At 40.0% G+C, this 16,296-nt stretch overlaps 1 protein-coding gene across 4 annotated transcripts in view; it reads left to right on the forward strand.

The window, feature by feature from the left end:
• LOC144509870 (protein PALS2-like) overlaps positions 1 to 16,296 on the forward strand; it is a 136,090-nt gene that overhangs the window by 61,722 nt on the left and 58,072 nt on the right. Inside the window, exon 1 of one of the 4 annotated variants that reach the window (XM_078238817.1) lies at positions 11,314 to 11,866. The exons of the other annotated variants lie outside the window; for them this stretch is intronic. The gene's annotated coding sequence lies outside the window, so the exon portion shown is untranslated. Of the gene's footprint in view, positions 1 to 11,313; positions 11,867 to 16,296 lie in introns of those variants that run through there. 4 annotated transcript variants of the gene reach the window in all.

The following is a 16,296-nucleotide window of genomic DNA, read 5'->3' on the forward strand; positions in this document are numbered from 1 at the left end:
ATTTCAATGACAATGTAAATAAGCCACTTTTTTATAATGGTTAACATACTCTTTATAGCTCAATATCAAACAGCATTTATAATGTGCATAGATATCAACAGATTCTCACTGGTGCTAGTGGAAACTGCAACCATCTGTCTGACAGAAAGGTTGTAAAGACAACGCATGGTTGAGCTCCTAATGCAAGCTCGGGCATAGTGTTTTGCCTGGCATATGTTCTGTTATTTGGTCAGCAGGGTCCCTCAGCTAAATCTTCGCTGAATCAGTAGAATCCTTCCAACAGTGGCACCAGAAAGAGATGCTGGCCAACACCTTGCCTCTCCAGTCCACCCTACTCATCTGAAGACTCTCCCACTGATTCCCAGGCCTTTCATTTTTTTTGTCCTGCTCTTCTCAACCTCAAATGATATGGGGCCCTCCTGGCACTCTGCCTCTTCACTTCCCTTTGCCATGCCGTGTTGTGCAGCATGTGACAATCATGTCAGAATCCAACTGTGTACTTTGGGGATTGGGTGAAAGAGCTGTGAAAGGTTTAACTGATGTAATATGAATGAGTTGTGGCAGCTGCCAGGAAAATGTGCACAGATATGGAGCAAGTTATCCCTGTGGTCATATGCCAGCTGTACATTGAGTGAATGGTATGTCTTCGTGTTTATGAATCTGTCATGTCTATTAGTTGGTGCCCTGATGGCCAGATGAATGCAGTCAATAATACCCTATGCTTGAGGGAATCCACTGATGGCAACAAATCCTATGATCCTCTGTGATTGGAAGGCTGTATTTGTGCTGAACTTGATGTGGTTGCCTAATTTCACAAACAGGGTATCTATAACTGGGAGGATACGTTGATGTGCGGCCGACTGTGAGATCCCTCAGAGGTCAGCAGCTGAGCCCTAGAAGGATCCTGACATGAAGAAATTCAGTGTTACTGGCAGGGCTTGTCTGTGAGTGGTGCCAGGTGACAGCCTATCATTGAAGGCATGGATGTCCATTACCAACTACCAGGAGAATCACAATCTCCCTCTGCATTGATTGACACCTGTACCCAAGTCCAACGCCGGCATCTCCACATCTTGATTGACACTTGATCAGGTCCAAGTAACTGCACCTGTTGCAGTCTATCTTGTACTCTATGGTCCTCCTCTTTGGCTCTTGTGCATGCCCACTGCCCAGGTAACCGATTATGCGTCACCTGTGGTTGCTGTGCTACCTTGATGCTTGAATGTATGAGGGAGCTGGGCCCATTTCCAACTGCAGTCTTTTTGTTGGTTGTTTTACTGGCAGGGAGGCTGGATGAGTGCCATAATGCCCTTTTGGAGGCATTTTGTACACCGCCTTTGAGGTAATAAGGACTTTACTCCTGCCTGTTTTCCCCCAATCTCCCCCCCACCCCCCGCCCTGCATCTTCCTTGTCAAGCTCCTGCATTCAAGCAATATTCTGAAGATTTAAAGACATTACAGTGATTGATGTTAAAGTTGCACAAATTTTGCCCTTCTGACATGCCACCCGTAATGTTCACAACTCAGCTGTGCTAATGTTATTGAAAAGTAAAGTTTATTTATTAGTCATAAGTAGGCTTACATTAACACTGCAATGAAGTATTGTGAAAATCCCCTAGTCGCCACATTCCTGTGCCTGTTCGGGTACACAGAGGAGGAATTTAGCATGGCCAATCCATCTAACCAGCACATCTTTGCACTGTGGGAGGAAACCAGAGCACCCAGAGGAAACCCACATAGACACATGGAGAATGTGCAAACTCCACACGCTCCCAAGCTGGGAATCGAACCCGGGTCCCTGGCACTGTGAGGCAGCAGTGCTAGCCATTGTGCCACCGTGCCACCTCTGATTTTGCAGGGCTTTGACGACATGGCAGAATTTCTAAACTTTAACATGGTGCTTTTGACTTACAAAGCAGAGCATGTCGGGTGTCCACCTACTCCCTTTCCAGCTCAGCTGAAGATGGCCGGATATGGAAACAGGCAGGATTTCAGATGCCATGTTTTCTAAACCCTCACTCCACGCAGTCCTGTTTTTAGGACTGAAAAATTACAACCCCAAAATGTTTTATCCTAATGTTGCACCATCTCCAATGGAGCACAGATCTTATAGTTTCATTTAAATTTTGTTAGATTTACTTTTTTCCTAATCATGCCTGATTGGTAGCAGAAAGTCTTAAACCTTTGAGGACTATGTCTAGGATGGTTGATGGATTTCAGGCCAGCTCTGTGTACCTGCTGGTTGGAGCTGAGAAGATGGCTTATGTTTGCCTAGCATTTTAATGGAGAACTTTGGGAGCCCTCCTGGTTTTTCTTTTATTTGTATACTTATTCCGACTCATCATCAAACGGCAGCACTAAACCAATTGTCTGCTCATTTTCTTTCATTGTGGCTAGGGGAACCTTGTAGTATGTAAACACATGTATTTGCATACATTGCAACAGTTTGTTGGCTGTACCTCACTTTGGATCCTGAGGATGTAAAAACATTGCTATGTAAATGCACGTTTGTTTCTTCCTTCCCAATTTTGAAGCAGACATTTGGAGATGCAAATATTTCAAACAGAAAACAAAATACTGGTACTGGAACTCTGAAACAAAAACATAAAATTTGTAAACACGTTTGTGGAAAGGCCAAATGTTTAGAGTGTGTGTAAAGAGCAGTTCATCATGCTTCATTCATAGAAGAACTGTAGGAAAGGTTGGCTAATTTGCATTTTGGTTTACTTCACAGATGATGTTTTACCCAACTGAGTTTTCTAGAATTTTTTGAAAAAAATGGTTTGATATCTGAACTGTTTTTATTCTGTTTTCCCTTCTCTCCACCACTATCACCCCAGAGGGTTGCCAGTTCTGTTGAAATGTATTCATGGAAGTTTTATCACATAACATCCTTGCTTTAATTATCCTGCCCAGTCAAACAGCCTCCCCTCACTCATCCTCCACATCTCTTAACACATTGTTAGTAAGTTTACGTGTTTCAGAGAAAATATTAATTTTTTTAATGCCCTAATTTTCTTTTCACTCTGGTTGCCCATAGCTGTATCCAGGATCTTAATGTTTAATTGCTAGAGACTCCAGGGCAATCCTGGAGAGTTGGCAATTCTACTCTTATGCTGCATCCCACCCTGCTCCCTACAGTATTTCTCTTCTATCCATGGTCATCTATCTCCCAGTTATTATCTCTTGTCTGGCACAGTATTTGTCTCATTCTAATGAACATATGGGTATTTTCTGCACTATCTACTTGAGTTGCATCAAAGATTCCAATTTGATGCTACGAGTAGTAAATAACAGCATGATCTGAAATGAATGATCACAACTTTACTTCACACTGTTACATTGTTGTGATAAACAGGAAGCTAAGCTTTAAGAATACTTGGCAGCAGTGAAAATTCACTGGGTCTTTCTGCGTGGGAATCCTCTGAACTGCTGGTCAGTTGTATTGTAATGGTTACTGGGTAGTGCTTTGGTCATGACTGAGCTGCTGTGAAGATTGTCTAAAGTACAGGTTGGAGATTTCCTTTCCAGAGATTCTCAGTGGATTTTCATTACAGCTCTGTCAGCGTTGATGACAAGTGCCTATTACTATTTGAGCTGCTAAGTTCCTCCTTGGCCCGTTGCACCAGAATAGTGGAGCCATTCAGATTTTCTACCCATACAGGCCTCCCACAGAATTCTCAATGTTGTTTTAAATCCTATTTCATTCGTGTTGAAATTGCTAAAATCTTGGTGAATTAATGAGATTAAACAATTATGCTTCTTTATTACCAGATTATAGGTGGCTTTCCATATGTAATTTAACTTTCATCTTGTGTGTAATCATTGAAGCAAACCAATGAATCTAGGTAGCAGTTTATGCTTGCCCTTGAGAATGGAAGTTACTTTAAAAGCTTCCTTAGCTGTTGCAACAAAGACAGTACAACAAGGTTCAACTCTTGAACTGCTGTTCTTGCCGCATCTTAAGATGCATGCTTAATGCCATGTACCATGACATGCACAGCTCTTAATCTCTTTAAGCAACACCAACTCACCTTATCTCCAAGGTGGCCTGGTCCACAGTTCCATTTCATACTTAGATGATAGAACTTTTTATCATCTTTTTCAGGTGTGAAAGATTGCAGGCTTTACTAACTTGAGGGTACCAACAACCACCTGGTTCCTTCCTCCCCTCCTACCCCATCTCTTGAATTTCACCCCTTGTTGGATATTCATGATACCTTCTGACCATGTGCTTCTGACTATGAATGTGCTGTTGTTAACAAAGGCTTTAGCTTCATCCCCTTGCATCCCCACTAAAATGAATTTTGAGCTCAGCATGATGCTGAATTGTTCTTCCACCATTCTTGCTTCTGTGCCCACTTTTTTGACCATAAGTCTTTCACCCACTTAACAGACCCTTGCACCTATTTCCAATATTCTCCCTCCACCTGGATTCCTCCACCTGGTGTCTTGCCCTCTCTTGATCTTTTCATTTAGAAGTATTGGCATGACATTGGCCATCTTAATTTCCCTGTTCCCCTCACTCACTCTAACCTGTTTCCCTCTCCTTGGAATTTTTCCTTTCTCATTGGAATTTCTCTATTGTGTGTATTCTGAAATATCCTTTTAAAAGTCTGCCACTGCATCGCTTATTGACTTCATTTGCCAGTTCATTTTAGCTAGTCTGCTTTCATGCCCACATAATTGGGGGGGGAAGAGAGAAAGTAGGACTTGAATAATGAACATTGCATATATCCCACAAAAAGGCAGCTATGAACTGGAACCTCACCTCTGAGTATCCGTAGCAGCACCTTTTATTTGAAAGGAGTGAGTGAAGTTGAAGGGGAAGTTATTCAGAGTAAGAATAAGCTCAGCCTGGCGGGGAAGGGTGGTGATGGACAGGAACTGGCTGGGCCTATTTCATGAAGGAGCGAGAGCTTTGAGACCTTTCTTGTGGGAGATGAAGGTGTAGAGGAATTGGACACGCACAATGATGAGGTGGTGGTTCAGGGCAGATAACTGGAAACTGGAGTGATGTGGGGAATCAAAAGAGTCACAGATGCTGGTAGGAAGAGGCTTTATAAGGGGAGGCATCAACTTTTACAATTTGTCTAAATGATTTGGATGAAGGGACCAAATGTATGATTGCTAAATTTGTTGATGACACAAAGATGAGTAGGAAAGTAAGTTATGAAGAGGACATAAGGCAGCTACAAAGGGGCATTGGCTAAGTGAATGGGCAAAGATCTGGCAATTGGAATATAATGTGGGCAAATATGAAATTGTCCTCTTCCCTCCCCACTATCCAAGTCCCCAAACACTCCTTCCAGGTGAAGCTGCAATTTACTTGCACTACTTTCAATTTCCTATACTGTATTCGCTGTTCACAATGTGGCCTCCTGTGCAGTGAGACCAAATGCAGACTGGGGCACATTTGTGGAACACCTTTGTTCAGTCTGCAAGCACGATCCTGAACCTCCTGTCAATTGTCATTTTAATTCTCCACCTTGCTCTCACTCTGACCTTTCTGTCCATGACTTGTTACATTGTTCCAATGAAGATCAACGCAAGCTCAAAGAACAGCATCGTTATCTTTTGACTCGTCAATCTGCAGCCTTCTGGATTCAACATTAAAGTTTATTTATTAGTGTCACAAGTAGGCTTACATTAACACTGCAATGAAGCTATTGTTAAAACCCCTAGTTGCCACACTCCAGCACCTGTTCAGGTACACTGAGGGAGAATTTAGCATGGCCAATCCACCTAACCAGCACGTCTTTTGAACGTTCAACAACTTTAGATCATAACCTTTGCTTCCATCTTGTACTATTGTTTCTTTTGTTTTGCTGGGTTAATCTTGTCTGGTTTCTTTTATTATCCCTTAAAATTTCATTTAGATGTTTTTTAGGTAGTAACTTGTGCCTCATTTGGACGTAACATTTGCTTCTTTACTATATCTAATACCACTTCCTTTGGCTGTTGTTATTTAATGTCCCCTGGTCTCCACCCTGTCACAGACCCTCTCCTTTGTTATTCCTACCCACTCTTCCCCCCACCCCACCCCCGCCTGCCTGCCCGAACTCTTAGATTTCTATCTTCCATTCTGATGGAAGGTCATTGACTTGAACAACATTGTTTCTCTCCATAGTTGCTGCCAGACCTGCTAAGTTTTTCCAGCACTTTTTGATCTTGGTACAAGGTTTGCCCTCTGTAAAGAATAGGGCTTTTAAGCATTTGGTTTATTTAGATTAAAAGAAGACTTTTTCCCCCCCAATCTTCAACTGAAATACTTGGTGTAAATGTCTAAAATGAAACCTTCAAACCAGTTTTTTATGATAGAAATCTAATTAGAAAGCGGAGGATCCAGGAAAGATTTTCTTGGTGGCACAGTGGTTAGCGCTGCTGCCCCTCAGCACCAAGGATCCAGGTTTGATTCCCGGCTTGGGTCACTGTCTGTGAAGAGTCTGCACGTTCTCCCGTGTCTATGTGGGTTTTCTCTGGATGCTCCGGTTTCCTCCCACAGTCCGAAAGACGTGCTAGTTAGGTGCATTGGCCATGCTAAATTCACCCTCAGTGTACCTGAACAGTGGAGTGTGGCGACTAGGGAATTTTCACAGTTCCCTCATTGCAGTGTTAATGTAAGCCTACTTGTGACACTAATAAACAAATAAAAAGAAATCTTCATACATTGTGTAACAAAAGTCCTAAATCTGTTCTTTACACAATGCTTCTAACTTTATCGTGAACATTGCTCCCAAGAGCTAATCCTCTGGTCCAATTACATTTGTTTTCAAGGACTTGATGTTCAAATTGTTTTAAAAAAAAAATAAAATGTGTACCCTGATTACTTCCTATAAAAACTCATGACTTGGATTGAGAAGAATTCTCAGCTTACCTGATAGCACAATATAAAATTACAAATCTCAAACTTGAAGGCAGTTGTTTAAAGCCGAATTGAAGACATTTCAGTCATTCATGTTAGAGCCATAGTCAGGGCATGGTATATTTGGAGAAGTTTAAGAACAAGTTGAGACAGTCGACCATTCAGAAGCTGATTGGAGCGTAGCAGTTAGCCCTTCAGCCTTTGAGCCTGTTCTACCATTCACGGAGATTGTGACTCATCTGTACCTTAACTCCATCCACCTGCCCTTGGTTCCATAATCCTTTCAAATCCTAGTTTAGTGAAATTCTATCTAACTTGGAATTACAATTATTAATTGAGTTAGTGTCGACGCTTTTTGTGGGGGTGTGTTCCATACTTGGGGCTTCTTTCCTGAAATAGTCTTGATCTGAACAGAGATTATGTCCCCTTGTCCTAGACTCTCCCACCAGTGGGGGAAAAAAAATACCATATCTTCCTGATTTATTTCTTTTAAATCCTAAAAACTTAAATCAAATTATCAACTAATCTTTATCTAACTTTGACATGCACATCGTTACTTTGTCTCAGGAATTCTAAAACACCTCATATTGATGTAATACCCTTTGCACCTACTATATTGGGACAATTTTTGTTCCCTCCCTTGGCTGTGAACTGAGATATATATATAGAAGCTGGAATGCAGATTGACATAGAAACGTTTTGAAACACGATGCACTGTGAAACTTTAAATGAGAAAGCTGCAATGGCAAGAGACCAAAGTCAGAAATATTGAAGGAGCAGTGTGAAGTGACATGTTCTTAATTCTTGTATTTCACAGTCCGTTGAAATCTGACCATAAATGTTGTGTTGTACTTTTAGCTGTCTCGCCAAGCGCTTGCTCAGTTTCCAGTAAAATTTTAAAAAATACACATGTAAAAGACACATTAAAGTGGCCCAAAGATATGTTGCACAATTCTGCAGCAATCAGGAAATACACCAGTTAGTGTCACATCCTTGTTCAAAGATTTGGAATGGGAATCACTAAAGCAAAGGAGGGAAAAATGGACTGACCATGTTCTATGTAATGGACTGGTGTGAATTGACTGAAACAAGCACCCGGTGTTCTCCAGCAATGGCAAAATACAAGGCAGTTATACACACAAACTGCAAAGATCATTTGTTTTCAAGACAGTGCATCAACACCTTTCTTCCACAATGGAATAAGTTGCCATAGGAAATAGTCACAGCCCCATTACTTGAAATCTTCAAGACCTATATTTATATTATTTGCATTTGAAAGTTTTCATTAGCATGATTACCATCTCAGCAGGTCATGCCTGGTTTAGTTAGCGATACCCATATACATGTTGGCAGAATACCGTTATTAGTCTGTGATGCCGACACAACTAAAGCAGAAGCAGCAGGCAATTAAGGGTTATTTTTGGCTATTTAGCTTTCTTAGCCTTGCTAGAATTTGCCATACTAATTTATGAACTGTGTATACTGTACTTACATACAGTCTCAGGTTCAGATTTTTAACTATCAGATATTGAGGATAGAAAATTGGCTCTGGAGGTTGAATCATCTTCAGTTCAAGCCAAATCTCTTTTTGTGTTTCTGTGGCACCAGGCTACATTTTGTTCTTAAGCCCTCCTTCATATAGAAAAAAAGAAAATGGGAGCAGGAGTCGGCCATTTAACCCTTTGAGCCTGCTCCGCCATTCCGGTATGATCATGGCTGATCCTTTATCTCAACGCCATACCACTGCTGTCTCCCCATGCCCCTTGACACCTTTTAGAGTCTACAAATCTTAAATTTATTCAATGACTTGGCTTCCATAGCCTTTTGTGGTAGAGAATTCCACAGCCTCACCGCCCTCAGTGAAGAAATTTTTTCTCATCTCAGTCCTCAACGGCCAACCCTATATCCTGAGACTGAGGCCTTGTTCTAGACCCCAGCTCCAGCCATGGGGAAGTCATTTCTCCATTCAGTCCATCCAGCCTTGTCATAATTTTATATGTTTCAATGAGATCCCTTCCCATTTATCTAAGTTCCAGTGCCTTTGAAGTGGCCTCTCCAGACTCATCTGCTTTGTCGCCTCTATCTCTCTCCTCAACAAGTGTGTTTTCGGGAACCAGATTAGCATATGGAAATATGCTCTACCATTTGTAATGGGCAGATGCTTCTATTCAAAATGATGTATTAAATTAATTGTTGCCTGTGGCGTGGATTGGGAAGGTGGTCACCTCAGCTCATGGTACTTTTAGGATCAGCTGTTATCCCCTTTGATAGTTTAATGTAACTGAGTGTTGTAATGATAGTTGAAAAACAGTTTGCTAATGTGTGAATATAGAATTTCTGATCTGGTAGCTTTTGGGGAGAAAGATCATGTTGAACTTGTAAATCTACGGTCAGGGTAAGTCTGATCTATCCTGCTGTAGTGGCTTGTGTTCATGTCCTGTATATTATTACAATATGTAAACAGTCGCTAGTAGATTGTGACAAATATCATTTTATATTATGCATATTGTGTAAACTCTGTAATCTTTCGGAATGTTATGTCCAATTTAAAACTTTTTTTTTAGACCAAGTTGAGGCCAGGCAGTTTCAAAGTTCTTTTGTTTTATTCTCACCAGAAAGATTGGCACAGGATGCCTGTCCTTGCTCATAGAATGAGCAATTGGACTTTGTTCTGTGCAGTAGTTTAAATGCTAAATTCTACTCCTAACCTTCAAAAGGTTTTGTACTTGGAGAAATTTGTAATATGTTTTATATTATAGTACCGCTTTATGGAGAACATGTTGATTTGTCACAGATATGATGTAGCTGACCTTGTTGAGAGAATTAAACAGATGACAAATTGCAACTGAAGCAGAAGCTAATGACAATCTTCTCAGGAAAAATACTCTCGAGTTAATCAGCTTCCAGATGAAATGGAATTGTGATGTCTCAGCATTATATCGGCTCCCCACAGTAATAACACATGTCACTATCTGGCTGGTTGTAACAGCGATTGTACAAGTAGTTACATAGGTGGTTGCAGTAGGACTTCTCATCATTGAAAATAGTTGGTTCATTTTACACGTTGTGTTTCAGGCCCTGCAGTGCAATCCGGCAGGAAATAATATTCAGAAATTGATGTTGCAAGAATTACTGATCATAAACTTGATCTGTTAAGTTTAAGATTGTTCTTTCTTTGCTACTTTCTGAATCCAGGAGTGCAATTTAAATCACATGCAGTCAATTCATTTTGTCACTCTTGTCTAACTTGCCCTCTTCCTCTTGGTGGGTGGCCATCTTTTCTTCTGATTGAGGTATCTCTGTCTTTTGGTCAGAGAGTGTCTTAACTTTTTGTATCTCAGAATTTCTCTTTTGTGCAGTCTTTCCTATGCGTTTCTGTTAACCACTCATTCCTTGAATGTATTCTTGTGCACAAGATGTTGCTGCATTTGAAAAGACTTGAAAAATATTCCCAATTCAATGAGAGGCTTCTGGTGTGTGGATGTGACAATTCAAGACCTACAGCCTTTGTGCATTTCTTTCACCAACTCTCAACCCACAACGTTTCTGATATCATCAACAGTACTACCTCCCAATTCTTTCTGACTGTCTTGTCTATTGTTCCAAATTCTCTAACCCTTCACTATTCTCTTATAGTTATGATCCCGCCATCACTGGCTGCAGGCTTCAGCCTGGCATCCATTTTTGTTCTTCCTCAACTCTACTGTCCATCTTCCGTAGTGCTCAGATTCTCCGACATGCTACTCTCATTTCCCCAGACCCCACAAACTTCTTCCTACAGTTGCCGTCACTAAAAACCTCCTCCTAATACTCGCACCAAATAGCTTTCTCTCCTTGAGCCCTCATTTGTTTTTACACCCCAAGATTCTTCTCACAACTGCTACATCCCAGGACCTCATGTCCCCCACATCTGCAGCTCCACAACTCCCTCTCATTACAGCCAAGAATTTCTCTCCTATTCCAGCTCCTCAAATCTTTCTTTTCTCAACCATGGGTTAACCATCCAACATTACCAAGCCAAATTATTCTTTCTACCTCGCCCCAGTACTTAAATATGCTTTCTTGTTTGTAACCAAGAACGTTTTCCCACTATTTCTTTGTGGGTGTTAGACCAGTTTTTTGAAAAGTTGACAAGTAAAATTGAATACAAAAAAAGCCATTTATTTTTAATTTTCACAAGTATAAGAGAGATATATTGAACATAAAAATAATACTTATAATACTGCTTTTGCATTAAAATTATTTAGATCAAATGTGATGGTTCATATACTTTTGGGGAAAAACCTATATTTTGTTTTGAGATGATGGTCCCTTTAAGAACTAAGTTTCTCTGGAAGTTTCTTGTATAAGGCAACTTGCTTCCAGTAGGTCAGTATGTGATAAACCATTGAGAGATTAATCTTAAAAGTGAGTAAACAAGAATTCTGGGTGTGGTTCTGTTTTCAAGCAGAGTTCTGTTTGGAACAAGCTGACGGCAGGGAACATTTCTTACCAGCAGAATTCAGTTGAAATTCTGTGTGCTCGTTTAAACTTTTGGTAACTGAAGGATTCTCCAATAGTCAGTTGAACTTTGGCTACGATCAAGCCCAAGATCAGGTGCAATGCCTTTTCTTGTCAGCTTTGATCTTGTAAGCCTCTCTTGTGGGGAACAGTTTGAATTTGCATTGGTTTTTGGAGCAAGCAAGAAGGTGGATTAAGGGTTTGCCCCCTTCAGTCTGCAATTTTGCTTTGTAACTTTATAAAAAGATATAAAAACAATCTGGGATAGCTAAGCTGAGAAGACTCTGTGGGAGAGTGTTCCTAGAATCAAGGCTCTATGGCTAAAGAACATTAGAACCAGGACAACTTTGACCTCCGGTGCCTACATTGTGATGGAGTCTTGGCAAAGCTTCTATTTTTTGAGACAGATCCTAATTGAAAAGGGAAAATGAGAAAGAGAAACTGACCCTCTGAGATTTGGAAGAAATGAAGACTGGAACTGAGAATTCAAAACCAATAACTGTAAGTTTAAAAATATGTTCATGAGGCAGAGGTATCAGATGATGTGTCCAGTAGATAGCAAGTCCAGTGGTGCAATATTGCCAGGCTAAAGAAGACTACTAGATCCAGAAGCTGAGAGTAAGCAAAGATAATAGTTGCTGCAGCTGTTTCTATTACTTGAAGGTAATGTTGGTGGAGCTATGCCATTCAGACCATTATGAGCAGAGTTGAGGAAGTTCTACAGATGTGTGGTAAAGGCCATGCCTGTGGAATTCTGGCTGTGCTCTGCAATCGGCTGAGGATCAAGTTAAATCATAGAAGAGGAGCTAAAATTCAAGAAGACGAGCTTTGAAGGACTTTGTGAATGAGATGGATGATTTATATGATGACTGGACTGCTGAACCAATTCACAAGATCTGGCTTAGCTGTATCTACCATTTGGTTTGTAATTTATAGTTTATAATTGACAGTATTTTGCCTGTTAATACATGTTTAAATTGAGTTGATTCAGGGTTTTTGAATATAATAGGCTACCTAAAACAATATTTTATGTTTGGCTTAAAAAAAACTTTTGTTTTAAACTGTGAAATCTTCTGGCTTCATTCTTTCAGTAAATAACTGGGTTTTCAGATTTCTTCTATTTAACATAAAAGTTCCTGGTCTTATCTGGGATTGTAACAATCTTTAAGATACTAGCGATACCTGTGTTGAACTGGGCATCTGACCATGGGATGGTTGGATGTAAATGGAAGGCCCAAGAAATCTCAACCCTTATATAAATCTTTGAAACAGTATTCTGTGGTTACTCTTCCAATTTCTGATGATCAGAGATTTTTGGAGGTTAAGGCAAATGAATGTAGAAGGAAATTCGAGAGTATAAATAACTGTGATCATTGTACTTTTAACATCTTTTAACATAACTGACAAGATATAGTTATTAGTATTCTTGTTCTTTGATTTTGTGCAGCAAAATTCTTTTGATTTAGACACCAAACCTTGTGGAACGTATCACAAAAAGACTAGCATGCAGGTACGGCAGTAAGTAGCAAAGATAATAGAATGTTATCATTTATTGCGAGGGGAGTTGAATACGAAAGTAGGGAGATTATGCTTCAGTTGTACAGGGCGCTAGTGAAACCATATTCTGAATACTGGGTGTTGGAATGGATACTTTGTTTAAGGAAGGAAGTAAATTCTTAGAAGCAGTTTAGAGAAGGTTTACCAGATTAATCCCTGGATTGGGTAGGTTGCGTTATGAGGAAACATTGGAATAGCTAGGCTTGTATCAGCTGAAGTTGAGAAGAGGTGAATTGATTGAAACATATAAGATCCTGAAGGGTCTTGACAGGGTGGATGTGGAGAGAATGTTTTAGCTTGTGGGGGAATCTAGTTCTAGGAGTCACTGTTTAATTTTCTCTGGTTGTGAGCCTTGGATCTCTCTTCCTGAAACGATGGTGGAAGCAGAGTCTTTGAATATTTTTAAGCCTGAAGTGTATGGATTCTTGGTAAGCAAGTGGTTGATAGATATCTGGCATTGGCGGGTTGCAGATTTGAGGTTACTATCAAATCAGGCTTGAGGGGCTGAAGGACCTACTCCTGTTCCTTGTTTGTATGTTCATTCTTTTAGTAAAAACCTGGGTTTTTGGATTTCCAAAAATATTAAAACATTACTGGTCTCTCTACCAAGAGCATAATACTAAATCTTTATAGGAATATTTGTAGGGCCAACAACTATTGATGTGATGCATTCACAGAAAACTGAGGAAATATTATAATCAAGTACTTATCCAATATCCTTTGTTTTATTTTCTGCTAAAACAAGAGTATTTCCGATAAATATTTCAAGCTGCCCTGTTGCTACACAAAAATCAATATCCTTGAAATTATGATGTGTTAAAAACCTGTTCTTGATACTGAGATTATTCTCACTTAGTTATTTTTGGATACTTTGCGACAACATTTCCATATTCATTCTTTGGATTTGGGTCGGCTCTTAACTCGTACAGGTCGGTTGGAATAGTCGCACACTCCAATATCTCAGCAGACAATAATAAGGCTCTTGGCAACATATTTTATCATCTTAAGGGAATTAAGTTGATGCAACTTGTCTTCCTACATCCCAGTTTTTAATTTTAATGGAGATGAGAGGTGTGTCTTCATTGGCAAGCGAGTATATTCATTGGATAAAAGCAAATTACTGCGGATGCTGGAATCTGAAACCAAAAGAGAAAATGCTGGAAAATCTCAGCAGGTCTGGCAGCATCTGTAAGGAGAGAAAAGAGCTGATGTTTCAAGTCCAGATGACCCATTATCAAAGCTGAAAATTTAACTCAAATTATTTTTCAGTAAATTCCGTTTTAATCAGATTTTCAACCTAAGTATTCCTGTGATTTCATTTTTAATTTTTCTTCACTACAGCCTTTTGTTGTTTCTCTACTTTCCCCAAATGGCTTTGCTTGCTTTCAGGTATAGGAATTAATTATAACTATAAACCATACAAAGTCAGTAATTCTTTTGCATTGTTTCTGCAACATCAGCTCACACGTTAAATAGTTATTTAATGTAGAGAAACATCTTAAAGCACTTTAGAAGCAAAATCAGATTAGGGGAATGGAGATATTTGAGGGAGGTTCTAGGAGGAGCGCAAGGTGGAAGGGCTTAGATAAATAATTCCTGAATATATGATAACTGAAGGCTTGGCTCCCAAGGGCATAGTGAAGAAATTGGCTTGTACAAAAGGTCAGAATTGGATGATCAGAGTTTGAGAGAGGGACTGTAGCTAAAGAGCAGGTGAAGGATGAGAATTGTAAGCTAAAGGACTGGTAGAATGGAAGTTAATGTAGGGCTGTAGTGACTGGTAATAGATGAGCAGGGTTTGATGCAGGATAGGGTACAGATGTTGGAGACCAGCTGGGACATGAGGAAGAAAATATGGCATCTTTCATGACCTTGGGATGTTGCAAAGCACTCTACACTTCAAGTGTTTTGTTTATAATCACATTATAATGTAGAGAAAGTGCTTTACCATTTGTACATGAATGAAGTTCCACAAAGAGCAATAAAATAATTAACAGATCATCTATGTTAGATGTTGGTTGAGAGATGAATTTTGGCCAAAACACGGGGAAAGACCCCCGTCCCACCCCCTCCACTGCGCTTTAAATAATGCCATGAAATGTTTTACATCTATCTGGAGGTCAAATGAGGCTTTGATTTAACGTCTCATCGAAAAGACAGCACCTTCGACAGAGTACCGTTCACTCGGTAATGCACAATGCAAGTCTAGATTTAGTCTTCAAGTTGCTAGAGTGGAGTTTGAATTCAGTCTTCTGATTTGAAGTTGCAAGAGTGCTACCATTTAGTTATAGCTGACAGTATTCTAGTCTGAAGATAAAAATACATGCGTTGGGGTTTTGGTGACAGAAAAATTGAAATAAGGGTGGAGGAGGAGGGTTCATAATTGGAAGTAGGTGGATTTTGTCATGGAGGTAATATGGGGTTGAAAGTTTAGCTCTGGGTTGAATTAGTCAGCTAGATTGTGAAGATTCATGCTTCACGTTGAGTAGTGGTTAGGGAAGAGAATGGGCTAGCTGATAAGTGAGGCAATGTAGGGGTTGCGGTAAAGAGGTTAGTTTGGTGTATTTATGGGAGATGTAATAATGTTGCCCAGTGGCAGTTTGTAAATGAGTGGAAGGAAGAGACCAAGGGTAGATCCTTGATCAACTCTGGAGATAACAGCAGTAAGAAGCTTTTGCAGTGCTCAAGTAAACAAGTGAGGGAAATCCCACGAAACTGGAAATGGCGGCAAACTGTTGAAAAAGGATGGTATGGTCAGCCTCGTCAAAAGTTGCAGTGAAATCGAGGAGGGCAAGTAGGGAGGAAGCATCTTAATTATAATGGTGGAGGATATTGTATGTGCCACTTACCGATATTAGTGCTATTTTGATGCTGTAACAGGAGCAGAATCTTGATTGAGTAATTCATATTTGGAGTTGCAGGAAAGATGGGAACAGATTATGGGAGGTGGCATGTTCAAGAGCTTGGAATGGAAATGGAGGTTGGAGATGAGGATGTAAGAACAGTAGAGCTTCTGAGAATGGGGGGGGGCGGTTATGTTAATGGCAGGGGTATATTAATGGAGGAGAGGCCTTTGTTTAGAATGCCCAACTAGCATTGATTTTCTTTTATTGAAAATAACTTAAAATTAACGTGACAGAAGCAAAAGAAAGTGAACTTGATGACTGGATTCTAAGCCAGTCCCTCTAATCTAAGAACTGAACGGAACACTCTAAAACCAAAATATATTTTCACCCTTATCTCATTATTGGAAGTGTTTTTCGCATGCTGTCTCCATCTAGAAAAACAGTCCTTGCAGCTACTGTTATGGGAAATTATTGCTTGCCTGCATTGTGTACCCTTTAGAAATGCAGTCAATTTTTAGCTAACCCATC

Source organism: Mustelus asterias, chromosome 2, assembly GCF_964213995.1.
Source record: "Mustelus asterias chromosome 2, sMusAst1.hap1.1, whole genome shotgun sequence".
Lineage (NCBI taxonomy): Eukaryota > Metazoa > Chordata > Chondrichthyes > Carcharhiniformes > Triakidae > Mustelus > Mustelus asterias.